Raw genomic sequence first — 26,754 nt, forward strand, 5'->3', positions numbered from 1 at the left:
CAGGCAGACGGACAGACAAATATGCCCTGTCTCCATGTGTTGTGACACGCTGCCATGCTGCGATACTCCCTCTGACCAGCAGGCAGGCAGAGCCATGTGGGAAACAACTGACCGCACTTCACTCAGTGAGAACAGCAACAACAAAAAAACAAACACCAACCGGAAGCCCCAGTCCCAGAGAGTCCTCTGGCTCGGGGCCAGACGGACCACAGCAGGGCCGACCGCCGAGACCTTTTTGGATTATGAGCCAAGGAATTCATTGATGACAATCAATTTAGACTCGGAGAAAATTGTTGATTATTGTTATTTTCTGAAATATTCTTTCGTGTCATGCTTAAGAATAAAAGTTTGCAGGTGATCAGGGTCACCACCGAGTGTCTTTGTCGTCTTATCACCAGTGTGAAAAGCATCCTGAGTTTTGTTTGTTGGTTTTCTTTTTCTCCCCTCTGGATAACAAACTCTGGTTTACTGAGCCAGTGGACAGCTTCCCAGCCTTTTATCTGTGGCTTTTCCTTTGGAACATGAGAAGATGGAAACTGGAGACAAACATTAGCAGCTAGTTACCCTCAGGTAACCACAACAGAGCCCCGGCTGACAAAGGCCCGATGGATCATGAGAGGGAAATTTTTCACGTCTCTGGATTCTTCCACTGGTTTATGCAGAGGCGGGCGGCTCTAAGTGGCGAACTGTTGTCATAAAACGGACAGAGAGGAATAACGTCAGCATTGTTTCAAGCGGGAACACGGCGGAGGGAGACCTGCTGGGAGACGCATGGATGAGACGTGATAAGGTGCACCTGGCAAAGCGATCATAAAACAACACCTGTGGGATTAGGATTGTTGTTGTGCTCCTTCCCACAGGTGTGTTTGTGTGTGTGTGTGTGTGTGTGTATACTGGGGACATCAGTGTGTGGTTGTTTGTCACAGCAGGTCGAGCCAGTTGCAGTGAAGCGTACTGCATTATGCAGAGGACGTGCCAGGGACACTTCCTGAGTTGCTCTCCCTGAAAGTATCTGGCGGCAGCATGCCAACACAAACCTGCTGACCCCCGGCTAAATAACTCACTCTCTCACACACACACACACACACACACACACACACAGACAGTCACTTCCACTCACGCCGACAAACACATGGATACAAATTCCAGTAAACACTCTCTGGATTGATCTTTTTCATTTCGGATCAATTCCTCTCGTGCAAAAATGCCACTTGCTGCTTTGACAGCCATTAATTCTGGCCACATGCATAATGGAGAAGTGCCTGTGGCTTCCAGGCGCTCGGGCTCCAAGGGTTCCAAGGCGCTCCCAAAAAGCAGAGCCGACCCTCAGCTTTGAGACTGCTAAACTCATCTGACTGCCCTGGAGGGAAAGAAAGGCTTTTTTCCCCCTCTTTCCTCTCAGCAAGAGCAGGGGGCCCATCCATCACTTAACAAGATACACTTCCTGTTCTCAAGGATCCGGGGGAGGTGGTGGTGGTGGTGGGGTGGAGTAAGAAGAAGAGGAGGAGGAGGAGGAGGTAAGGAGGGGGACCCCGAAAGACAAATACTTGGCTTGGCATGTCGGGCAAGCGTTGACGGGCTCTTTTCGTAACAGCATCATTCCACCTGAAGCCTTGGCTCGACTGGCAGAAGGAAAGACAGAGAGGGAGGGAGACGGAGGAGGAGGAGGAGGAGGAGAGGACAGAACGAGGCAGAGCGAGGGACCCAGACGACCAAAAACCCTGCAAACAAACACTGATAAGTGGCGTGGGAGACGGCAAGAGCACCAGAGAAAACTTAGTTCTCTGTTGTTCTAACAGCAGTCTGCATCTACTGACATGATGGGCGCCATTACACACGAGCCGTCAGTAATTAGAAATGCCCCCAGGTAAGAAATATCAGCAAGCTTTAAGTCAACATTACACACCACTGAAGCTGCAGTGAGACGGTGAGAGCGCCTCCAAGAACATGTGGGGGCTACGCCGAATCGGTCAACCTGATCAAAACACACACACACACACACACAAACTCATCCGCTCTCCCTGCGCCAAGTTTCACTGCCGATAACAACAGTAATCATTCCAGGCATTGCAATCCTCCTCGAGAAGTGATTACCCCCTAATGACAGACAACTTCCTATCTGCGAAGGCCAGCACCTCTCCTTAACCACTGAGGAATGCTGGGAATCTTCTTCTTCTTGGAACGTTGCTCCTGAGCACATTCTTGGCCAGCTTCAATCTGACCCGCTCTGAGCTACGTCTACAAACTGTTTACAAACGGACGCCCACGCCATCCAGGTCTTATTCTTAGAAGGAAGCCTCTACGCGGCGCGGCTAAATCAAGCTCAGGTCTGCCTCACGCCGCCCTCATATCAAACGTTAAAAAAAACAAACAAAAGAAAACACACCAGGTTCATGACACTGAACACAGAGTCCTTCCCCGCACATCTGGTGAAACGTCTTTATTTTTAAGAGCTCTTTTTGATGGTGTGTTTTTCGACGTGCAGCCTTAGAGCAGGCTGTCTGGCTGAATAAGTGGCTCGCCTGAGGAGACATGAGTTGACTTTGTTCCCTGCCTGGAGGCATTTGCTGTATGCGGTTTCCTAACCTGTCAGTCCGCAATCCTCAGAAGCCTCGGTGAGTCATCCTGACTCGAAGAAGAAGAAGAAGAAGAAGAAGGGCCACCCTGGATTTACTGCAGAGCACACACTAAACAAGAAATGCAGAGCGTGCGATGGGAACCGAAAGCTCACAGAGAGGTCACGGAGGGCGACAGCTGGGATGAGATCACATTGAGACATTTTCAAAACAGCTAATTAAACACTGGTAAATATTGGCTATTGATAAGTTCAGGACGCCTAGTTTGAAACTTGCTCCAAACTACAGTGGGCATGGGGTAAACAACGAAGCATAGGTGGCACAGGCTGTAACCATGCCCCCAGAGGCCGTGCAGGGAACTGCAGTTTTCTAAACTTCTGCAGATTTTGGAGCCTCCAGTGGTCATTTGTGTTACTGCAGCTGCTTCAGTCTGCATTATATAATGTCACAGTTGCACTGTTTATTTGTATGGCCCTTTAATTTTCCACTGTGGTTGGTGGGTTGCCATAACACCAGCTGAGCCACAGAGAGGGGTGTGTGCTGATTTCCTCTGTTTTAAGGAGTCATTTTAGTCAATGAGAGTCCTCCCAGAGCATCAATGAACGGCCTCTGTCACTTGAATGAAATATGCTGTTCATCCATCTCTTCTCTGGAGATGCTTATCATCACACAAACTGCATTACTTTCACTTGCTGCCATTCACAAAGTCCTGGAGCTGCGTCACACCCGGGCGTGTGGCGTGTCACGCTGCATTCTTTAATGCCATTTCACCAGTGTTGCAACAGCACCTGAAGTCAACAGCAGCTCCACGCTGGAGTCGTTTTATATCTGCACGGTGCACCAGAACTGAATCCAGAACCCCAACCAAAAGTCCCGGAGAGCATGTGACACCGCCCCTCTGCTGTATGTCAGTGTACAGACAAGATGCTGGTGTTCACTTCCCTCAGATCCCACAGATTAGATTCATAATGTCTCCTGAAGAATTTGTGACCGACCACATCCTTCTACAGAGATGACATAATTTGGACGAGGCCGCGCTGTCTTCAGAGGGACACCAGACCTGCTTTCTGTCAGTCCTGATTTTGATGTGGGAGCAGATCACAGCGGAGAGAAGGAGGGAGTAAATCAGAGCGAGGGGGGGGGGGGGAGAGGGAGAGAGGACTTGGCAACCAGTCAAAAACATGAGAGGCTTTCACTCTGGATTTTGCCCTTGAGTCAAACTTGCATCCGGCAGGCGAGGCCACCGTGTCCAAGAACCAAATAACTCTGGTGCTGTTAACCCCCTACTGTCCCACAGACTCTGCACAGCCAGAAGGAAGTCAGGATTTGTAGTTTCAAAATGAGCTATAAAGCAACTAGATAAGTGATATTTTCTTCTTCTTGTGAAGGAACACAGTCTGGAAGAAGAAAAAAACTATTTAAAGAATTTTCCAAACACTCTCACACACACACACACGAAGTGCACAGTGTTACCGTACACCTACATGCAGGTTAGAAAGAACCCTTTGAAATAAAGGGATTTACAGCAGTGAGACCCAAAATGTACAAAACACATTTTATCTTCACTCCAAGCAGCAACCTCCAGGGCTGGAGAGTCTGTATATTTTAAATGGTTGCTGACTACAGTCATTGTAAAAAACAAAACCCGGCTGTAATGAACGGCACTTTTCTACAGAACGTCCTGTTGCTTTAGTCATAAAGTGTCATTTCAGTTTTTAAAATGTGTGACCTCAGCAGGAGTCGACTCCAAACCTCGACAGACCGCAGCGTGTGTGTGTGTGTGCAGAGAATTAGGTGTCACACCTCTTTTACCTTTTACAGTGTGTGTTTGAGGGTCAGATCATATGGAGACCAGGTGAAGGGGCTGAGAGGAGGAGGAGCAGCAGCAGCTGTGTTGCTGCTCCTTTTGGGTCTGGGGTGGAGGGTGAGGACAGGGGGAGGAGGAGAGGGGGAGGCGTGGGCCTCACACCCCTACAGCTGCCCTGGGGGCCGCAATAAAGTCCCTGAATCTGTCAAAACAGCAGAGAATGGCTGGCCCTCACACCTCCATGAAAATAAAAATGGCCAAAAGAGAAGTCTTATTTTGATAGGAGAGGCGGGCCGTGTGAGCACGTGTGAAAAAAAAGGTGAAGAAAAGCAGAGGAAATCAGACTGAGGCCATGATGAAATGTCGAGTCATTGGAGCCCAAAATCAGAGCGCAGTAAAGCAGCTGCCATAAAACACATGTATGTTTGCTTTACAAAGAGGCGCTTCCTGCGAGCTGTCCGCAGTTCGCAGTTTCGTTCTGCGGAGCCTCGCGTTCGGTGTAAACTCGCCAGGCCTGGTTTCCATAATCTTCCCCGGAGCCTGTGGGCACCCTCCGAACGTCCCGGTCCAGTCGCCGCCTCACACGGATCCCAGGAGACGGCCAACGACCGACCATTTTCCAACAGCACGCTATTCACTGGCCTCAGTCATCGCTCAGGGCGCTCAGTTAGCCTCTGTTAGCCTCATTACTGTCCCCCTCTGCTACACTAATTATGCTTCTAGTACGTATGTGTCCAAGTATGTATTTAAAGGGCACGTCTAAGCAGCAATCAATCAGTTCTGAGGTCGTTGTGTACGTATAAAAGACCTTTATGGACACACTAAACTACAAGTTTAATTATACAATTTAATAAGAAAAAAGCTTCATGTTTTCTGCAAATATGTGGAAAAATATAGAAAAAAATCTGCAAAAAGGAACTGCCAAAATTCAATATTATGGATCTCTAGTCATGCATGTTGCACCACAACCTAAAACTGTTTTGTATAATGAATATAACTATGAAGCAAAAAAGTAAAAAGCAACAAATTGTGTGCTGTTACAAATTATATTGATGGACCTAATACAACAAATATCAGATAAGCTATGCTTAGCTAGCCAGCTAGCTGTACGTTAGCTACACTGCATGGATCTGGTGTCATTTTAGCTGCTAAGCTAAGGTCAGCCCCAGAACCTAGAATGAATAAGATGCTGTGCTAAAGACATTTAGCTACATTAGCATCATGTTAGCAAGAAGTCAGTCACATATTGAGAGCTAATAAATTCAGGGCAATAAAAAGTGATCAATGAACTTAATTTTCTTTCATGTCAGACTCCATTTGATTTAACAAGGAAACAAAAATTGTGTCATTGTCGAGATTACATCTTAACTGCATACTGTACTGATACATGCACAGTCCTCAGAAACACTCACACACACACACACACACACTGAGGCCCCATTTCCCCTGAGAGACAGACTGCAGGTGCCGGGCCCACCTCGGGGTCCCTGCCGGGCTCTCGTTAGGCCTGGTGCCATTCAGGCGGCTCCTAACACGCAACCCTGAGTGCTTTGTGTTTCTCCGACAGCCCTTGTTGTCCTCTGCACATAGTGGTGGAAAGAAAAAGAGGACTGCAGGGATTATGGCCGTGGAGAACAGGCCAAAGACTCACCTTCCTCTCTCTCACTACTTTAAAGGGCAACAAATGACACATGGCTGTCGTATGATTTGAAGAAAGAGAGCAGATTGTGTCCAGGGTTGTCATTATGAGGATATTTGTTGCCTACAGGTGTGATCAGATTAAATGTTTCATCATTAAAACAACTGGATTAACAGCATGGAGAATCATGTGAGTAATCCAGCGAGTGGTGCACACAATGGTGCAGTGATGTCATGTCAATGTCATGTCATGTGAGCCACAGCGGTGAGGCCAGTAACGACCATCAACACAGCATCATCAGCTCCACCTTATCTCCACCTCCATCATCTCTGTGGCCACCATCACCATGAGGCCCTTGTTCCATACTGAGGCGTCTGAGGCCATCACACACAGACTCAGAGAGAGCTGAACTCACATATGCTGCCACTTGCAGATACTTAGCAATGAGAAAAACATCAACAGGCACGTTGCTGAGTGACAGAGCCGACTCGGCCAGATCAGTTTCCACTTCCGTGAAATCTAAACATTAGCTTGTTTACCCTCATCTGGTAAGGCTGGGCCCCGGTGAGAGAGGGGAAATGTGTGTGAGGCAAAACACAAGGGACATGCTGGGAGAGAGAAGACAGCAGTCCAGGTAGGGATCTCTTTAATTTCTATCCATTTATGTTCCAAAAACAACACAGGAAGCGACTTCTTCTCATTAAATAACACAGCTATCAAGAGAAACGATGGGAGCTGTGTGTTTACAGGGACAGCCCTCTTACTGGCCCTGACAGACAGTTTAACCAGTCTACATCAATCCCTTTTGTCCAACAGGGAGGGTCCAGTGCTCATGATGCTTTTAATTTGTTCTTTACACACAAACATGTAGATTTTCTGGTAAAGAATGCATCATATTGAATTTTTGCTGATGTTGCAGCTTCTTCTGTATGTTGTGCTGATGACATCTGACCCCTCACAGACATCTTTCTGACGTCATGTTGTCACTTCTGTGTGAAAACCCTGCAGCGTCTGTTCAAACTGTTTGTGTCCACTTTCATTTTTGGTTTGTTGTTCACAGTGAGGCAACAAATAAAGCTTAAATAATCTGCACATGACCTCTACACGAACAACAGCCGCAGTGCTAACCTGTGACCTGGAGATGGCCCCCGTGATGACTCCGTTTATATTTTTTGATAAGAAAATCTCCTTGATGCAGACAGGCAGAAGTAAACTTTCATTTCTTTCCTCTTTATTTTTTGTCTAACTTTGGGGAGAGAACAAAACCTGCACCAACTGTCCTCTGCATTCTTTCTGCTTTTGTCAGGGCTCATGTCAAATTGGCTTCGAGTACAGTTAAACCATATCTGCTTTTACGTATGACTGCACAGCACACAATAAGAGCTGCATGCTAAATGTAATCTACAACATCAGAGCAATTAGCCACCTACTGCAGGAGATAACAAGACAGAGAGAGAGAGGGGGAGGCAGGGGGAGGGAGGGAGGAAGAGGAGGAAGAAAAAATCCCCCACCCAGCATGTGAAAACCTGTGTCAGATTTCGCCACAGACAAGGTCACCCTCTCTCGGTCTCGCCTCAATGGCCTGGCTTGGTAACCAGATCCCGCACAGGATGGCGACAAACCTGTTTTTGTGACAGGAGAGGAGCCCTGCGCTCATTGTGTTTACAACACCTTTATGTTTCTATGCTCCCCTCTCACCGTGAGGCATTCATGTACCTGTGAGGAGCTGTGTGGAACTATGCACAGCTGTGAACACCGCACACACACCTCCATGCAAACACCAAAAAAAAGGGGAGAGGCTTGTCCCAGATCCAGAGCCAAAGCATCATCATCATCATCATCATCATCTTCGGTGTTATGCTACACAGCCAAGTTAACACTTGGTATGTTTGTAATTGTGCTGCCTATGAAACTGCACAGTAATCCCTTCCAGCTGCTTCCCTCACTCATCCATCCACCTTCCACACCCCCCCCTCCCTCCTCTCTTCCCCTTCACAGAAACTGTAGCTGCAGCTCTGAGTGTGTTTTCCATGGGCCCTGGTGGATTCATCCTGTTGACAGCGCCAAGCCTTTTATGCATCGAAAACACAGTATTCCCTTTCAGGTGGAGAGACGATGGAAGGGAGAAGGGGGGGGGGGGAGGTGGAGGAAGGGGGGAGCCAAGGACGGTCCCCGCTACAGACTTCAAACTTCAAAAATCTTGGTCCTCATCTCTTCACAAGAAAAGAGAGTGAGAGACAGACAGACAGTGGGAAGGGAGGGGACGAGGGATCAAGAGACGAAGAAGGGTAGGCAGGAGAGGAGGAGGAGGAGGAGGAGGGGAGGAAGAAGAAAAAAACAACGGCACAAAGGAGTGCGTAATTAAGACAGGAAATGGGAGAAGAGAGGAGGGCTCTGGGGGCTTTCAGAAAGAGGCTGGCCGGGGTCGCTTTTCCAGAGAACGGAGGAGTGGGGCCGATACCCGAGCCGCCTGAATGGAAATCAGATAATCTGTTAACACAAGGCATGGCCCAGATCCTGCCTGCAGACTGACATGGATAGGCCAGTTCCTGTTCCAATCCGCTGCTGTGGCACAAAGCGTTGCCAAGGCAACCAGCTGTTCCAGCCAAACTTTGCCTCTTTTCTGTGAGCCGGCGGCTAAAAAACGACAGGTGGGGCTGTGAGGCGCATGTGAAAGCACACGGCTCGCAGGAGCAGGAACCCAACACCAGCCGACAAGCAGATAAAATGCTGCTAAGCTCTACAGAAAAAAAAAAGGTGCACGACACACCTTTACTCAGCAGGTGAGGCAGGAAGTGAGTACACAATAAAGCACACTATCGGATCAAAGGTAAACGGACACCACGCGCTGCTATACAGTAGCTTGACTGTTTCTGGTTGTAACGGTGGAAATGCTCAGTGTTTGATGGACAGGGGACCACAAATGTTCCTGTTTCAGACCAACACTTCTTCCATCCACTGATCATTGCTGCAGCCTTAGAGCAGAGAACGAGGATTTAGACGATAACTTCACAGTTTGCTGTGAAGAAGAACTTGACCTCATCACTCTTCATCAGCCTTTTTTTTCACAGGGCCAAACAGGAACCAGAAACATGGAGGCCAGCAGCAGACCAGACTGTACACTGTACATGGCTGTGTGTCCACAAACTTCTGGCCACATGGTATTCTGACATTCATCAACTTAATTTGTACGTCTCTTATTCTAAATGTGAGACACCTGCTGTGATGACTGGCTCATCACTGCCCTGAACCTCACATACACGATGAGCTTTATGTGACTCAGACTCACCTGAGTCTGATTCACACTAACTTCAAACCATAAGGCCTAGAGCAGGGGTTTCCAACGTCTGGCCCACGGGCCAACGTGGCCCATGGTCTGATTTTAAAGGCCCGATCTGATATAAAATCAACAGGTAATTCTTATTTTTGTGTAACGTTTACATGATGCTCTGAGCAGACCATTGTCAGCTCATGCTGTCTACGTCGCCACAGGGCTTGAACGTTGGTTACAGCAACACAGAGGGCTCTGAAGGTGCGAGACCAAACATGCTGCTGCCAGACAGAGTCCAAGCTGTAGCCTACAAGTGAAGTTCTCACATTGAAGCTGTGTGTCTACTGCTGCTTATAAACCTGCCATACATGCTCAGATCTCAGTATCACCAGAAACCAGGAACTGTTTGCTGTAAACCCAGATATCTTGTATGTTCATCTGTTCACCTGCATGCTTAGATGTTGTTACATCTGGCCCTCCCTGAAAACACTGTGGACACCCCCTGGGCCTTGTGAGCCGGCTGACACCATCCTTCATCAGTTCCTCTGCAGACGCTCCAAGCAGCCGTCATACTGACTCTTAGACTGTCGGTACAGTCTACCTCTGCCCACTGAATCCACTGGCTTCCTGTCCCTCATTATGACTAACTGCTGGCTTGATCAATGCCCGCTGCTACTGTTGCTATCACATCTGGTTTAGAGATCAGGATTCTTCTGTGATCAAACACATTTACACTGCCTGAGCCACTACAGATGGCTCCCTCCGCCAAGTTCAACAGCCTCCTTTCTCCACACGTTCCTCCCGAACAGAATGAGCATAACACAGAACTTTATGCTCATTTACATTTTTCTGTGCTTTGTCACAGTATCATTTGCTGCCACTCTGGAAAAAAAAGAGCCAAACCCGCCTGATCTACCTACCAGCGGTGCTGGTCCCGATGAGGTGTTAGGATCAGACTCTCCCCACAGCACCATAAAAGTGTTATTTACAATGGTTTGAACAACTTTATGGATTCCCCCGGAGGTGAACAGGAGGCCAGAGCTCTAAATCAAAGCTGGTTAGAGGCAGATATTTCAACCTTTTTTCAATCTCAACTTCATATTTTAAGAGTGGCGACTTAACAACGAGAAGGAACAAATCCTCCAGCAATAAAGCTCCACAGCTCGACCCATGTTGCCCCCCCCCCCCCCCCCCAGGCTCCTCTTTGATTGTCAAATATCTGAGCTGGAGGAGACAAAGGGGGGAGGAGAAAAAAACACACCTCCTACAGGACCTCCACCTCTGCTCCCACTTCAAGAGCAAGGCGGTGCGACATGCAGCGGCGTACCGCAGCTCAAACTTCCCCTTCCTCTTGAGGGGAAGCCATTTTATTGTGTTCCACTGAGATAATTGCCAATCCTTTAAATGAAAGGGTTTTCTCAGTGCTCTGGTAATTACTAGATACGCAGCAAGGGTCTGGTGAAGGAGGGAGGAGGGGGGAGAGAAGAAAACATGACAGGCAGGTATTAAAATTCAATGGGTGGGGCAGGAAGGAAGTCGAGAGAGGGATGTGTTGAAACAGAGAGAATGAGGGAGGGCTGGAGGGAGGGAGGGAGGGAGGCAGGGGGGAGGCACGCTGTGCTGCTGCAGCCTCCGTTTCGGGGTTGAGGAAGGACATGTTTATGGTCTGAGGGCTGAGCCTTTTTTTTTTTTGATCCGGCAGAGCGGTCCAGTGCCCAGTGCCAAACACACATCTGCTTCTGGGCCATCCTCTGCCATGGTAAGGTGATTTATGTGGTGACCTCTTTTCCTAAATCACGGATCTTTTCTTAGGATCTTCCCATCACATTTGGAGCAGCTGAGCTGAGTGATTCCCTCAGACAGCACAAATTACACACTGCGCTTCCTCCTCAGCGTGTTGAGGAATGTGTCTCAGTGATGATGGAGAGATTGAAAACCAAAGCAAAACGGTAACTGAACATGCAGTTAGACACCTCAAAGGCTTCGGGATACACTGGCACAGTTTCACAGCATACTTCTGTGAATCACCTCGAGTAAACACACACACACACACACACACACACACAGGCCAGCGTATCTAGGGTAGGCCAGGGTAATTGATGGGTGCAGTTGTTAGGATTACACACTTATTAATTATTGCCGTTTCACAGTTTGTGGAAACCAGATAAAGCCAAACCTCAGCTTCGCCTGAGCAAAGATTACCAACGAAGGCTTTCCTGTCGCCCCCTGATTTCAAATGTGTCGAAAAATATGTGTACGGTACACACAAAATGTTTACAGACTAACAGTTCAATACAAACACAGGGAGGATTTAATTTGCTTCCTGTTTCAAAATCAAACCTCAGAGAAATGATCTCCTCAGTCTTGTGTGGAAGAACTTACTGACCGATGCCTAAACCTCGTCACCCAGACTTTACAAGTGCTACATGTAGAAAACATGAAGACCACCTCACATAGGCAGGCATCGTATAATCGGGCCGGTCTATTCACTTCAGTTCTATAGTTGCAACACCTGATAACAGCATACAGAATGCGTACACTCGGTGGCTTTGTGTCCGCATACTTGTGACCATATAGAGGATGTTCCCATTAGAGTCGGCTGCATTGAGCTCAGCAGCCATTGTGCACTTTCTACAACCGTCCCAGTTAATTCTGTGCCTACAGTGCAGTGTTGACAGGTATGCCTGCCTATCACATGATCTATTTACATGCCACCAGGTATCATTTACAGACTTTCCCCTGTGGACCCCCCCCTCTCACAGATGCCCTGAGAGGCTCCGGCCTCGTCAAAGGATTGCCTGTTGAGGGCCCGCTAGCCCTGCTGCTGCAAAAAAGGTGTGCTCTTAGCAGTTACGTGACACGGAGGGGGGACAGGCCAGAGGAAGGTGAGGGTGGGGAGTGTGGGGAAGGTAAGGGTGAGCTGTGTCTGGGTGTGTGTTGGGGGGGCAATACACACAACAATGGCCCCTCTCAAGTCAGGAGGGCCCATCAGTTAAGTGTGTTTTCCTGCAATTTGAGAAAGTGGAATCTGGTCAAATTGGTGTCCTCTTGAGTTCCGATTGCCTGAGTTATGTGACTGGGTGGAGGGGAGGTGGTGCGGGGGGGTAGAAGGGGGAGACATGAGGTGAGGCTGTGTGTGAGGGGGCTGGTACTGCCTTAATTGATACTTTCAGCTCTTCCACAAGAGGAGTGAAATCCACAGTAGTGCTGAACAGAGGCATTCCAGGTCAGACTGGCTGTCTCCGTGGCGACGACAGTGGGGGTTGTCGGGGCCGGCTCTGCCGCTCGTGGATGAGGGTGGATGCTGGAAGTGGATATGGAGTGACAGGTCAGCGCCATGAGCCTCATAACACACTGCAGCCACAAGGTCACCGGACTGAGGCGGCTTAGGCATCTTTCAGTCGGGCGAAACCATTCGATATTGGGGCCAAGGGAGGGGTGGGGGTGGGGGGGCTTATCCAGTGGGTCAAGGGCCATCACAGCATCACAGCTATGGATATGCTGCCTATACTGAAAGCCAATACTGTGGACTGTTATTGTTAATCATTGCCGTGGAGCTTGCAGCTCATTCTCCAGCATAGCACAAACATTCCTTTTTATTCCCCATCTCCCTGAGGCCGTGGGGGGAACTGCAATCACTTCTCAGCCCGGGAGGTTGCCACTTACATCACAGATCCGAATACACCAATCCCATACCGGGGAGCAACACTCAAGGTAACAACTCCGGTGAATTAATGTGATTAAATCATATGTCAGGCAGCAGAGACCCTGACCAGGTGGACCCACCGCCTGACACCACAGAACAATCCAGGAAGTTCAAAGCTGTGAGCAGAACCTACACAATACTAATGCTTAATGTTGATAATGTGGTACAGCTTGGAAACTACAACATGTTGTTTACAAGTGTCCCCTCATGGTATCAATGCAAGAACAGGAGCCATGCAGAGACCTCAGATTAATAATCGCATTATTATGCAGATGTCTCTATGCAGTCGACTCAGCAGCGCCCTGTTTACAGAGACATACATCCTTCCTCTTACAAGGGGATATTATTTTACAGTCTCATGACCTTGGCTACACAAAGTGAAACACAACACCGCCCTCCGGTCTATTTCTGTATTTGTCTTACAGTAAGCTGCCGGTAATTGAATCAGGCTCTCCAAGACTATGGGACATGAATGGTGCTGCGGACACATTCTGATTTAGTCACAGTGGTTAAAACAAGGCCCAAACCCTAAAGCTACCAGCTCCCATGACTGCACCAATGTTTTCTTTTGCCTCACATTGGTTTCTATTTTAATTCAAACTGGAAGATGTTTTTGTAAAGTAATCCTAAAAAGAAACCTGTAAACAGAAAGAGAAGCTACTTTTTATGACTCACATCTTTACTATGCAGTGTCTACTGATGATGATGATGATGATGATGATGACATGCAAGAGGAGAGACACACACAAAAATGTGAGCTATCATGTTTCCAGGAGCCGTGCTTTTTCAGATCATGTGAGCATCAAACCGCTGCTAAAGAAGACAAAACCTTTCCCTCAACTTCTCGCTCTGTGAGTAATCCAGAATCTAACCACACCTCTGGTTGTGTAAGAGCTCCGGTGATTCCCTTTGGCAAGAAAACAACCACCCTTGGTTTCTAAAGATAGATAAACTGGTCTATTCGGATGCTGTCAGCTGCTTAATCTCAAAACTAACAAACCGCAAACTGAAAGTCACTGAATTTCCAGCAACAAGCCCCTGCTGCTCCAGGTCAAGGCATGAAGGCATGATAAGGAGGTAACTCTGTAGCCGCCATCTTCTACCTGGAATGATACAGAAGAGGCTCAGAATCATGTTACCGTTTGTGTCGACTTCTAGAGAAGCTTGTTTGAAAAGGGACATGTGCGTGGAGATGGAAGAAGATCAGGCTCGGTACCCAAGGAGAATATCAAAGTGAGGTCAACAAACCACAGTGGTTCGCTTCAGGCACCACTTTGGACAACACCGTTCACCGATTACTGCAGGTACCCAACGTCCCTGATGCTAGATTTGTTCAAACACTTCCTCTCAGGGCTGGTGAGAACACAGCGTCGGTGCATCAATCACAATAAAAGCTGGCTGCTGCCTGCCATCTGCTTGTAATTTCAAGTAAAATCCCTTCTGAGGGCAGAAGTCCTCTGAGATAAGCATCGTTTGGGCCCAAACTTTCTCAGATGAGGGTCTAATTTGTGACCATTATCTATATTTATGTCCTGTGCGGTGCAGTTAAGTGGTTTGTGTAAAACCTGTTTGGTAATAACGTTTGGAGTAATACACACATTCTGGGCTGGCCTGACTTGGGGGGTCCTGAGGAGAAATGAAGGACTGAAAAGCGGCACTATCGGAGTGCGTTCAGGTTTCGCAGGCTGCTGCAGCCCGGGCTGTGATCAGGGCTTTGATAAGGCATTGTTGATGGGCTGTGGAAAAGCGTTTTATCACTGGAGCATAATAGCGTGCATAAAAGCCATGAACCTGCGCTGAATAAATAAGGAGGCAGCAACACACCCACAGAGCGCACACACCTCGTCTCTGCAGCACCTTTCCTGCAGATTATCTCTGTGAAAGAATGGCGGGATCTGTGAGGCTTTGCTCCCCTCCCTGCCTCTTTATGAGTGAGTGTGTGTGTGTGTGTGTGTGTGTGTGGAGGCACTCTCTCTCTCTCTCTCTCTCTTCTTCCCTCCATTCCTATCTCTTTTCACCTTTTCTTCAGCTTTATTCCTTCCTTGCTGTCTCTGCTTCGCTCTCCATGCCTGAGTGCAAGGTGAGAATCACAAAGGAACACCTGGCAAACACGGATGTGGTCTTCCTCGTCTTATTGTCACACCACCCCTCTCCAGCTCCTCCTTACCCCCTCCCTTTTGAGAGAGAGGGACTTGCAAGAATGGCAAACAAGGCTTTCAGCGAGAGGAGGAAGAAGGAAGAGGAGGAGGAGGTAACCCCCCTTTAACCACCTCCACCACTCACTCCCTTCATCCCTCCCCAGCTTGCCTTTCACACGCCAGGAAGCGCTATTCAGACCAGGAGCTGCATGTACATGTCCCCTCTCAACCAGTAGCACCTCACTTCTCTCTCTTTCTCTCCCTGTGAGTGCATGCGTGCGTGTGTCTGTGTGCATGCGTGTGTGTGTGTGTGTGTGTGTGTGTGTGTGTGTGTGTGAATCAAGAGAAGATAAAAACGGGAACACAAACAAGAAAAAAATCAGAATGGAGGTTTGTAAGGACCCATTTATAACAACGTGACCCAGAATGTCTAAGTACTTTATAAGTTAGCATGCTAACTAGCTAGCCACAAACTGTACCCTCACATTTTGAACAATGTGATAGTAAGCATCCAGCCCAACAGACTTACAGAGGTCATCCAACGACCAACTAATCTGATGATACACTGAATTACTGCTGACATCTTGCTGCTGCGCATGGATCTATTAAAAATGTATGAATTACTTTAGCCACAGAAACATCCTGCTCTTTAAAATGAGATGCACAGCACGCACAGCCACATTCATCATTGTGGCTTCAGTACCACAGAAACAGCAGCAACCTCCAGCCAGAAAAAGGCACAACTTTACAAACTGTTCCTAAAAATCAAAGTTAAATCACAAACACAATCAAATAGAAGAACTGCTTTCAGTAGAGATACACGGGTGTGATGGGGTCTCTGATACAGACCCTGATGCTATAGCTACATCAGGTATCGATTCATGTGGCTGATCTATTTACACAAATTCTATCTTTGTCAGTAGCGTGTTTTATAATTGCTTTACAACACACACACTCAGAGGTATTTCACGTCACGCCAAAACATCATCGGGTATAATTCTAAAATTACAAATGATGAGAAATTAAGGACAGACAATAATATCAGCGAGACACTGTCAGCAGCAGATATGTGTGGGCCAATAAGGCGGAGCTACGTCTGCAGTGTGGAGGCTTTCAGTTCCTGCACATTCAGGAACTGCCTTGACGTTCTCTGCAATTAGGTGGAAAAACATATGACTACGCCAACAACATCAGCAACTGGCCACATAAAGTTGAACCATGCATGTCGAACACCAGCAAAAACTCAATATGGTTCATCCCTACTTAAAAGAAAACACTTCATGTGCTCATGAGCAGAGGCAGGAAACCTTCCACTGAGATCAATTCTGATTAAAAGCAGCACAACAGGCTGAGTTCTAACCCTAACCCTCTCTCACTTCTGTCTCCTGAGTTTAATGGCTGAACAGACCCTGAATTCACTGCATCCCGCCGTCAGCCTCGACTGCTGCACATCTTATTATGACTGTCACACATCTGATAAAAAAATACACTCATGCAAACACATTCTTACAAACGCTGTTTGGTCTTTAGTTACACATCAACACACACTGAGCGGGGTCATGCAAACATTACATCCAACACACTAATGACAAGCAGCAGGCTGTGCTTAGACCTTAGTCTGGGCCTGATATCTGTAACACTCAACAGCAGAAAGCCGTCTTAGTTTCAGCGTTTGGCTAATATCTTGTTATGGTTTTCAGTCATCGTAGTGATAAACCATGAGAGGCACGTTGGCCCGCGTACAAGGTCCTCATTGTTTGATTTTAAAACAAGCCCTGATCAACTGTCCGGGTGCATTCTCATGTTTGAGTTTCTGCTTCTTTCAAATAAACACTGCTGAAGCTAAAGTGTGACTTTTTGCAAAACAGCGATAAGTCAGTGGCGATGCCATAATGCAACAGGACATTTGTCTGGCTGCTGATGTGTTCACATGGGAAACATTTCACTAAAATATGCATGCAGCAGTCCAGGCAGGGCCGGAAGCGCAGAGAGAAAGAGTGTTTGTAACGCTGCAGGTCTGAAGACACAACGTTCAGATGTTGCTCAGCTAAATGATTCTGAGGGGGTGGAGTTGATGCCAGTTGGTGGCTGGCTTGGGAAGAAGAAGTGTCCGGGGAGAGGGAAGTCTGGGCGTCCCTGCTTAGACTGCTGCCCCCTCAACCCAGCCCTGGAAGAGTGGTTGAAAATGGATGGATGGATGGATGCAACAAAATCCATCCAAACTCATCCACAGCACAGGCAGGCCTGGAGGCATGGGCAGGTAAAAGTAAAGCAAAGGCACCTTGGAAGGCTTTCTGAGTAACATGCAGGAAGTCACTTTTATCAACTATCACTTCACAATGTTAGAGGTGCACTCGACGGCCTCATCTTTTAGCCAAACAAACTGGCAACTTCACAGAACCACTGGCAGGATGACATGAAATGATCAGGAGGGCTATCACCTGTTATAACAGAGAAGAAGAAGAAGTAAAACCATGACAAAACACTGGGCAGAGAGGGGCTCTTTGTTCCTGAGGTTTCAAAGAAAAGAACACCAGCGGCTCTTGATGTGATGGAGCTCCTTTCACACCTCAGTACTGGTACCAGTATGTTGTAGATTTTCTCTGAGAGGCGTTGTTCGGCTCAGGATGTTGTTGTAAAGCCCACCTTTCTCTCAAACCAGAGATATTAAAGCTATCAGGGTGAACCATCAGCAGACAGCCTGCATGTGGCGGGTAGAGCCGGGTAGAGGGCCATGCAGGCCAACTGTGTGCGAGCGTGTCAGGTAAGGGGAGGAGCCTCTGCATGATGATGATGGATGGTGGGTATGTGGGTACGTACTGTATGTGACACCGAAGACTCTTCTACTCGAATAAAAACCTGAAAGATTGTTTCCTGAGAAGTTTCTAACAGGTTTGTAAGACTTTAACATTTTCCTGAGATTTAAGAGGCTCATTAAGTCGTCACGCCGCCACTGAAAACGCACAGACCTGAACACTGTTCATGAGGAATTCTGAAACTTTTTGAGGTCAGACCACAGATCTTAACATACCTGAGAGGTCACAGTAGGTGCTTTTCGACTGCAGGGACCTTTACAGCCCCTTTTCAGTAAATGATAGGCCTACGTCTCCCTCTCCATCCTCTTTTGTTTGTGTACACAGAAATTACAGAGACTTGTTTCAGGCTGCAGTAATGTTGGACGTTTTGACACTGAGGTGTAAGGGGGATTGAGGCTCCCAGAGGCCGCATGGGGCCCGGGTATCAGTATCAATATCAGGACTGACAGAGCTGATCCTCCATGGAAGGTTTCCTGAAGCGGTTCATGTCAGGATTTGGCACTGAATAAATAAAGTGAATGAGCTTTTATGGAAGTCTTTATCCTCCGGCTTCACGCACTTTTTAAATGTTGTTAGGAACAACGCAGTGATTTGTGTGTCACTGTGTAAAACTATATTGTGTTCAGAACTGTAACTTAGAGGAAGATGTGACCGGAGACATAAATTCAGACAATTGCAAAGGTTTTACTCGCTCTGGGTGTGTTCATATGTGCTGGCTTCAGGAAGACTCTGACAGCTTTACTGCACTGTCAAGTATTTATAACCTACAACCTTTTTAGAGCCCCTGACCCAGGGCCCGGGCTGCCTCTCTTTGTCTGAGGGCCCCCGCTGTACTGTAACTCCACAGCACTTCAGGCCCTGTAAATCCCTCACTGAGGGGACTGTAGTGTGTGTGTGTGAGGTTCCAACTCCTGCTATGACAACAGATGAGCCATCACAGTCTTAAGAGTGGCTATTTGCCTGTCAAACTTAATCCTGGCTCGCAGTTCGACTGGAGGTGGCTTTTACTGTCTGTCAGGAAAGAAAGAGAGAGAGGGGGAGAGAGGGGAAGAGAGAGGGGGGAGGAAACAAGGAGCAGAGCGGATATTTCAGGGGTGGAAAGTGGTGCATACCATAAATAGCTTGACTTTCGCAGCTAGGAATCCCATTTTCAGTGGGAGGCATGTTTTTTTCCCCTTTTTTTTAACTTTTTGGGTTGGAGTGCGGAAATGACTATTTATGTACCAAACACTGTGATGTGTAATTTAGGAGATCTTGTTCCAAGCCTTCTTGCAATTTAGATAATATAATACTTATTGTCTTATATCCTGTGGGTTGTTTACTTCCATTTCATTCATTTTTTTAGCTTGTTTCCCTGAAAAAAAAGCTCCTGGTGTGCTGGAATGCTGCTGCTGTGTTAGCATCACATTTAAGTAATTATGGAGCCGTGATGCTGCCTATAAGTTTTATAAGTGCAGTGTTGTAGTCCAACTAAGACAAAGAGGTGAAGCAGGTATAGTATAGTCCGTATATTCCGAACTATTAGTCGCACCAGCCAAAAAAAATCCATAACGGAGAAGATATACACCGGTATAAGTCCATTTTTGGGGAACATGTATTTTACCAAATCCGAGACCAAGGACAGACATTTCATCTTGAAAGGTAGTTTATAATAATAATAATAGAGTAGAGAACAACAGGCTGAGTAGGGGTACGGTATGCTAACATGTCACATTGATGGCTATGCAGCTACATGAAGCATAAAAACAAACAGGTCCTTTACGTAACAGATTAACAGTTATTCAGATAACTGTAGCATAAAGATCATAAACAAGTTGATCAAACTCTCTCTCACTTCTGAACAACTCCACCACCGCCGCCGCTAGGGGGCGCACTTCCTCAGAGTCAGGCGAGCTAGCTCTGTACGATTATTGTGGGTAAATTATCAATAGACACTGACAGCTTTTGTACCAGGCTGCAGATGTGTAAGAGACATTCTAACATGAAGGTCTGAGGATACTGACTCCCCTGAGCGAGCCCCTGAGGCCGTCAGCATTCACACAATAATCTGCACTGACTGTGCACGACACAGTGGGATTATTTCACTCAAATGTCCTGTTTAAGACATTTTCTCCTGTATCTATGTAGCAGATTTGACATTTTTCCTCTCTGTCCACACACACAGGTCCCAGAGCAAAATAACTTATTACTTTTTTTGTTGTTCTATGGCAAAAAAAGTCCTCAGTCAAAGGTGTATACTGTGTAAGAAGGAGCATGCAAACTGCTTTTCCAGCTATCTCCTGCATCTCTGTGCTTCTCAAAGGGACTGCTGGCGGTAATTCATCCACACTGACAGACATATGGTATACTGCTCTGCTCCACAAACAGTCCCAAACACACGGCCACCAAAAGAAAAGAAAACACACACACACATCCTGACAGGGCCTCTCTCCTGCTATCTCAATAAGAATGCAAATATTTTCAGACGTGCTGGCCATGGCACACACATCAATAATAAAACCCCCCGACTGACATGTGGCCCCTTGAAAACTGAAAGTGGTCTGTGCATCTATAATTTGACCGTACATCTGTAATTTGTACCTATCCAGTAACATTTGTTTATCTTACCATCCTTCCAACTGTGTTTGGGCATACAGGGATGGTAATTAAAGTGAAGGGAAGCGGAGCGGCATGTGCCGCCGCTGATGGAGTGGATGGTGGAATGCAGAGTACATATTTGCCCGTTGAAATAACTGTAATATTGAGGGGGGGCAATCAAATAACTGAGTTTAGTCAGAGAAGAGAGGCGCTGCTTTGATTCAGTTTGGAAGGCATGGAAGTCGTCTCCATGGTTTCAGGACAGTTTGTGTGGGACTAACCACATTCCACAGAGGAGCTATCAAATGTACACAGCTTCAGCTTAAATCTTCTAAAACCAGTAAGAGCTCCCTGCCAACGATCTCTCTACATCAACCATCATGATTTCCTGAAACCTCAGTCTACACGTGCTGCTTACAGAGAGGTTATCTGTCTGAAACACAAGCAACGACTGTAACTCATTTAAATAAAACCCACAAACGTCTAATCAATTCTGTTCTCAGACTAACTGAGACAAAAGACGAAGAGATGGAATGGATGCTGCATGTATAAATGGATCAATGAGTTCTGAATGCCGAAGACAACGAGCCCAAACACACAAGTGCTTCTACAAAAGAATACAAATGTACTGACACCATGAAGCCAAGAGTTGGCTCGCTAGCACTCAGGACAGAAAACTAAATCAGAAGTCATCAAATCACGTCAACCAACACATGAATAAATGATGCTGTACATGTTGGAAAACGTGTAAACAAAATTTTTAATAACTTTTAATATACAGCCAGTGCTTCATTTCCTCATTGCTGTTTGACTGACATCAGAGATGGAGCACCAAGACATGAAATACGCTAAAATGGTTTTTAGCTCGGGGTCATGGGAGTGTCAAAAGTCAGGGTAAATGCTTCCTGCACTCAGCAGCGTGCACACACACAGTTAGTGTCACCTGTTAATCACATGAATGGCAAAAAGAATTCCACTGCAACGTGTGAGGAGGGCGAGTCGGTACAATTCAAACACAGTGTTTTTACACAGTGTGATGAAGAAGAGACTGGAGCATCGTCATGGTGACGGCGGATTATACTTAAATGAGGAAATGTCTTGTTGAAAGCAAACAACCACAACAAACCCGGAACTACACTGTGGATATGCGGTTTGAGTGGAGTCGATCATAAACATGACTAATTACCGCCGCAGCGTCATTCACAGATCAACATTTCCTGTCCTGAGGCTACAGCGTAGACAGTTTGCACAACTCAATCTGCAGAACCACAGATATGTGCACCACATCACATGATCACACCCGACAGAACAATGCAACACAATCACTAAAACATTATATTTTATTACTGTCCAGAGCCGTATGTATGTATTCACTTACAATTTCAACATGGATGCCGACATCCTGCACACGGTGCTGCAACACTGAGGACCTCAGATGATGTGGGAATGCTTAGATTGAGAAACAAGCTGATTTTGATATAAGAAAACCAAAATCGGGCCACAGCTCATGCCATTTAGAAACAATCTGTTTACTGTGAAAATTGAACTGAATCCATTTTTTACTGCTTTGTTCTTTAGATGTTTTGACCTAGTTTCTCAGTTTTTACTCACAGTTGCCTGATGCCTGCACATCAGAAATAATAAAACGACAGCAGTGGACACATCACTGCCGCTGAGTGCAATCTCCTCTAACCTCCCCTGCCCCATCACAGATTCCTGTCTCTCTCGCCGGCGGCACACTGGCATACAGTAGACACAGGGGGTGGGAGTTGCTGTGCAGTTGCAGGGCCTGGTCCCGGAGACCCATAGAGACCTAATTGGTGCCCCAAACCGACCACCACCACCAGCGCCGCAACTACCCCCCTGAAAAACCCCGACCCCTCCTCCCCATCTCCTCCATGGTGTTTATCCACTAATTGGGCCACTTCCTGAGACAGAGGCCAAACAGGGAAGCAAGGAATGCATGGCAAAAGGCCACTCAGACAAGCTAGCGTCAGGGTTAGAGGGGGGGGCGGTGATGGGAAAGGGGATGAGGTGGGAGGGGGTGTATGGAGATATATGGGGGCGAAAGATAGAGCATAAAACAGACAGACAGATGTTTTCTTAATCTCGTTTTCCTTGGGGGGGGGGGGGGCGTCCATGACATAACATTTCATATTCCACATGAGCACTCCCCGATACAACAGAGCAGTGGCTAACCCAGCCTGCGTCGTGTGCCGCCGGCGCTCGCCATCAACTGTAAATGCAGGCAGGCCCTCGCGTTCTGCCCGCCACCCCTGGGCTCTCTCTCAACAAAGCGCTGGTGTTAATGGGAAGAAAATGCACGTACGTCGTTGGACTGACAAATGGAAGGGGTTCATGCTTGTTTTTATCCCAGCTGACCATCTATGCGCTGGGTCCCGTTTGATGTGCTGCTCCTTTGAAGTTGGCCTACAAGGGTCTATTGGTGTTTTCCTGGGGTTAGAAGTTGAGCCCCCACAGCATTTAGGACTTTTAAGGGATGCCAGATGACTATTCCACAGTCCCATGACACCGCTGCATTTTTTTGGCATACTGTATGTGAGGGATGCCAGAGCGTACAGCGTCTACCAGGGAACGCAGTGAGAAACACATGAATGATATATATATATATATATATATATATACGTACACTCTGAGTAAAATAGATGCACGACAACAATTGTAGAGGCTTGATTAATACACCAGAAGTGGAGTCCTGATGCTCTCGCATCTCTCATAAAATCTGCAGACCACCGTCGTAACATTCCTGTTCATGGACGTAACATGACAACAGTGAAGCGGTGCATCGTTTGTCCACATAAAAACACACCAACACTGCGACCACACAGTTCTCCTAGCCTGCAGCAGTGCTTCAAAGTGTGTGAACACTTCCTACGTTTCATTCCAACGCATGGACTTCTTGAACCATTCTTTTGTAGAACCACTTGTGTGTTCGTCGTCGTCGTCATCTTGCTGCACCTTCTCAGCTCACAGTTTTTTTCAATAGAAATTCACTTTTATCAATCAGAACTCATTGTCCTATCAATGCTGGCAAGCTGTCCTCAGACTCGGATGCAGCAAAAACAGGCCCACCATGATACTACCACCACCATGCTTCATAGACAGCTGCAGCACTGCTGTCCTGTCGCAGCTCTGATTGATTCATGTTGTGTAAACAGAACAGGGGATTCAACGCCACCTCATCCCACTGATTAAAAATACTCTTGAACAGATAAACCCTAATTTGGCTGATAATGCAAGAGACTGAGATAATTTCACTCACAGACATGTAATATTTGATCATTTTCCTTAATAAATAAATGACCAAGTCTCTTTTGCTTGGTGGTGTTCTCTTTGTCTACTTACAGGACATCTGATTCACAAGCTTTAAAGCATCATCGTCTAACACTGATGAGAATCAAGGAAAAAATGCAGGCTTGAAAAAAAAGGTCACATGGTGGCCATTTGGACAGGGAAGACTGAAATGCAGCTGGACTGGTGAGAATGACGCTGAATAAACAGACCAGGCCAATCAGGGGAGGGGGGGCGGTCGAGACAGACACAAACCTTTTCCTGTTGTCCTAAATAGCAACAATCAAGGGAGCTCTATCTCCACCAAACTTCCTGCCCTATCAGCTCCTGGGGACTCTGAGAGCAGAGAGAGGGCCAGCTGGTCAGAGAGCGGATGTGGTGTTACAGCACGGGAGGTCACTAGGAGGCACGACGTGGTCACAGAGCCATGGATCAGACCGAAGACAGCAGCTCAGAGTTTCTCAGAGCGTGGCACTTTAAGGCAGGTATCTCTTTTGTCCTCTGTGTCTTTAGAAACTGACTGATCCCTTTGACCCTTTTCAAAGACACGTTCCCACTAAATGACGTAATGTTCTGCTCATAGGAACATAAAGCCAGTCCAAAATTAGAGGAGTGAGACACAGTTAAAGGAAAGGTGGAGAGAAAAAAAAGAGTATGAGGTAGATAAACAGACAAAGAGAAGTCCAACTGTCCCCGGCCTACTGGCAGATGTGATCCTACAGTCTGCAGGTGGCGTGCAACAGCCCCGGTATTGGCCAATGGCACTCCAAAACAGGATGTCTGAAACTCCCCAGGCTTGGGACTTCCTCTCCCGTAGCACCACGGCCCAGAGTTCAGCCAGCTCCCAGCTCAGAGGAACACATTACAGATCTGGCACGTGAAACGTCTGCTGCTCACAGCACACCATAGCCACCCCCCCACCTCCTCCTCATTTGCCTTTCTCTGGCCCAATCCCCCTCTTTAACAATTTAAAACTACAGAAATAGTCCCCCTGGTGCTTTTCCAGAGGAAAGAGCTCTTTTTCTGCATGCTCGGTTTGCGTCAGTGAGGGCAACCAGAGTGCACCCTCTGCACGGCTAATGAAACTTTGGCCTCTGCAGCCAACGTGCCAAATTAAATTCAACGTCGCTTTCCAGAAGAGCAGAAAAAAAAGATCCAACCTTGACATGAACTACAAAAGACCACAAAGAGGATGTGCGTAACTTTTATGACTGTAACGGACAGACAGAGCTCCCAAAACACTATCTTCACATTTATCTGCAGCACAAAGTGTTCTCACCACCATCACAGCTTCCTGTTTGTTACAGAGATAACACTTACATTGCAATATTGCAAGGTGTGCAAATATTTGCCACAGGTTGGAAGGACATAAATAACTCCTTCTGTCCTGTTCCTGCACACAAAAAAACCCTGAAAGGCCCTGCAGCTATGGAAGCATGAGCTGCGTTAATGTCATTAGCAAAGATAGATGAAAGATACATTTTCCTTTGAAGGAAGGGATGAAGAGAGGGGGAGGATGGGTGGGGGGGGTTCGAGAATAAAAGTGGCCACATTAGAGCAGTCAGCAGCTCAGCAGTGTCCTCTGGCCCTTCACACGCAGGCATGGCTTCTCCAACACTCCCCCACCACCACCCACCACCCATTCGGATCACAGTGACTTCATTAAGATGGCACGTTGTTTGCCAATGTGGTTCCAATCGGGCCCAAACTGTACATAAACCCCCCAGGAAATGCAGCTGGGTGACAGACTGTCCAAAAACAAAGAGAGAGAGAGAGAGAGAGAGAGGAATGAGGGTGTGTATGTGGGGCTCAGCAAAATAAAACACATGTGAGGCGACGCAGAAGAAGGGGTGGGGGCATGATTAACGATGCCGACACTTTGAAGACAGGAAGACACCTGGCGACCATCTTGTCTCTGTGGGCCTTGGACAGACGATAATGCTTTAGTGTGTAGGAATTAGGCCCTACTCATCTCCCAGCTTTAGCACACAACCGCTGGCCAGATGGGGACTAAGCCGCGGGGATTGCTGAGGACTCAGCCAATGAGACACGACTGCAGCGGAGTCTCTGTTGCTTTGGCAGCGTACTTAGAGAATGATGGATAGTATGCGAGTCTGTAGGCTAGTTAACTTCCCTTATTGAGTATGATTGTGTTAAATCCCTCCCATACCACCACACGAGGGAAGACTAATGAAGTGACGGGGCTATGTGTATTTCCCAGAAAGGATACTGGACACTTCCTGCCTTCGCCGATCCACAAACAGCCATTGTTTTATAGCGCCTAGCAAACAATAAATATCAGGCGCCTGAACAGTCTCCTGTCTGCATGACCCTAAATATACAAGCCCAGACTGCTGCATGACAGCTAATATGGCGGTAAACAGCCTTCTCATCTCAGGAAAACATCAACAGAACTCTTAAGTATCATTAACAGAAGCATTTTCCTTCTGAGAATCGCTGCTTTTCCTTTACAGGATATATACAACCATTTCCTCCCATTTGTTCCCAAGAAAGACCCTGAAAACTATGTTTATCAAGTCCCCACTAACCAATAAACACATTGTAAAATGCCAGCTTCCTAAGTTTAAGATGGCAATAGACCTTGACAGGAAAAGTGGCGACACAAAGTCAGATTTGGAGCTGAGAACGGCCTCTGGGCTTCGGCCGAGGGTTAGGGTTAGGTGAAGGAGCCGGGGTTGTGTCTCTTCCTTGGGCTGTCTTTGTAAGTAATTGGTCTGGTTAGACACAGTTAAGCATCTAAGCAGCAGACCCCAAGGGCTCAACCGCTAGCAACGCTGTCATTACTGGTCTCCCTTTGAAGACGCCAAAGACGGACTGACTGTCTGTCATGCCCTTAATGCCATTTCTTGAGGAGCCTGGTGTCGCTGCTGGTGACCTCAGAGGTCTTGTGT

The 26,754-nt window shown here is 47.2% G+C and overlaps 1 protein-coding gene across 2 annotated transcripts in view; it reads right to left on the minus strand.

Moving 5' to 3' along the window:
• The window catches only part of afg2a (AAA ATPase AFG2A), an 89,862-nt gene that overhangs the window by 17,073 nt on the left and 46,035 nt on the right, over positions 1-26,754 (minus strand). The gene's annotated exons all lie outside the window — the stretch shown is intronic.

Source organism: Parambassis ranga, chromosome 10 (assembly GCF_900634625.1).
Source record: "Parambassis ranga chromosome 10, fParRan2.1, whole genome shotgun sequence".
Taxonomy (NCBI): domain Eukaryota; kingdom Metazoa; phylum Chordata; class Actinopteri; family Ambassidae; genus Parambassis; species Parambassis ranga.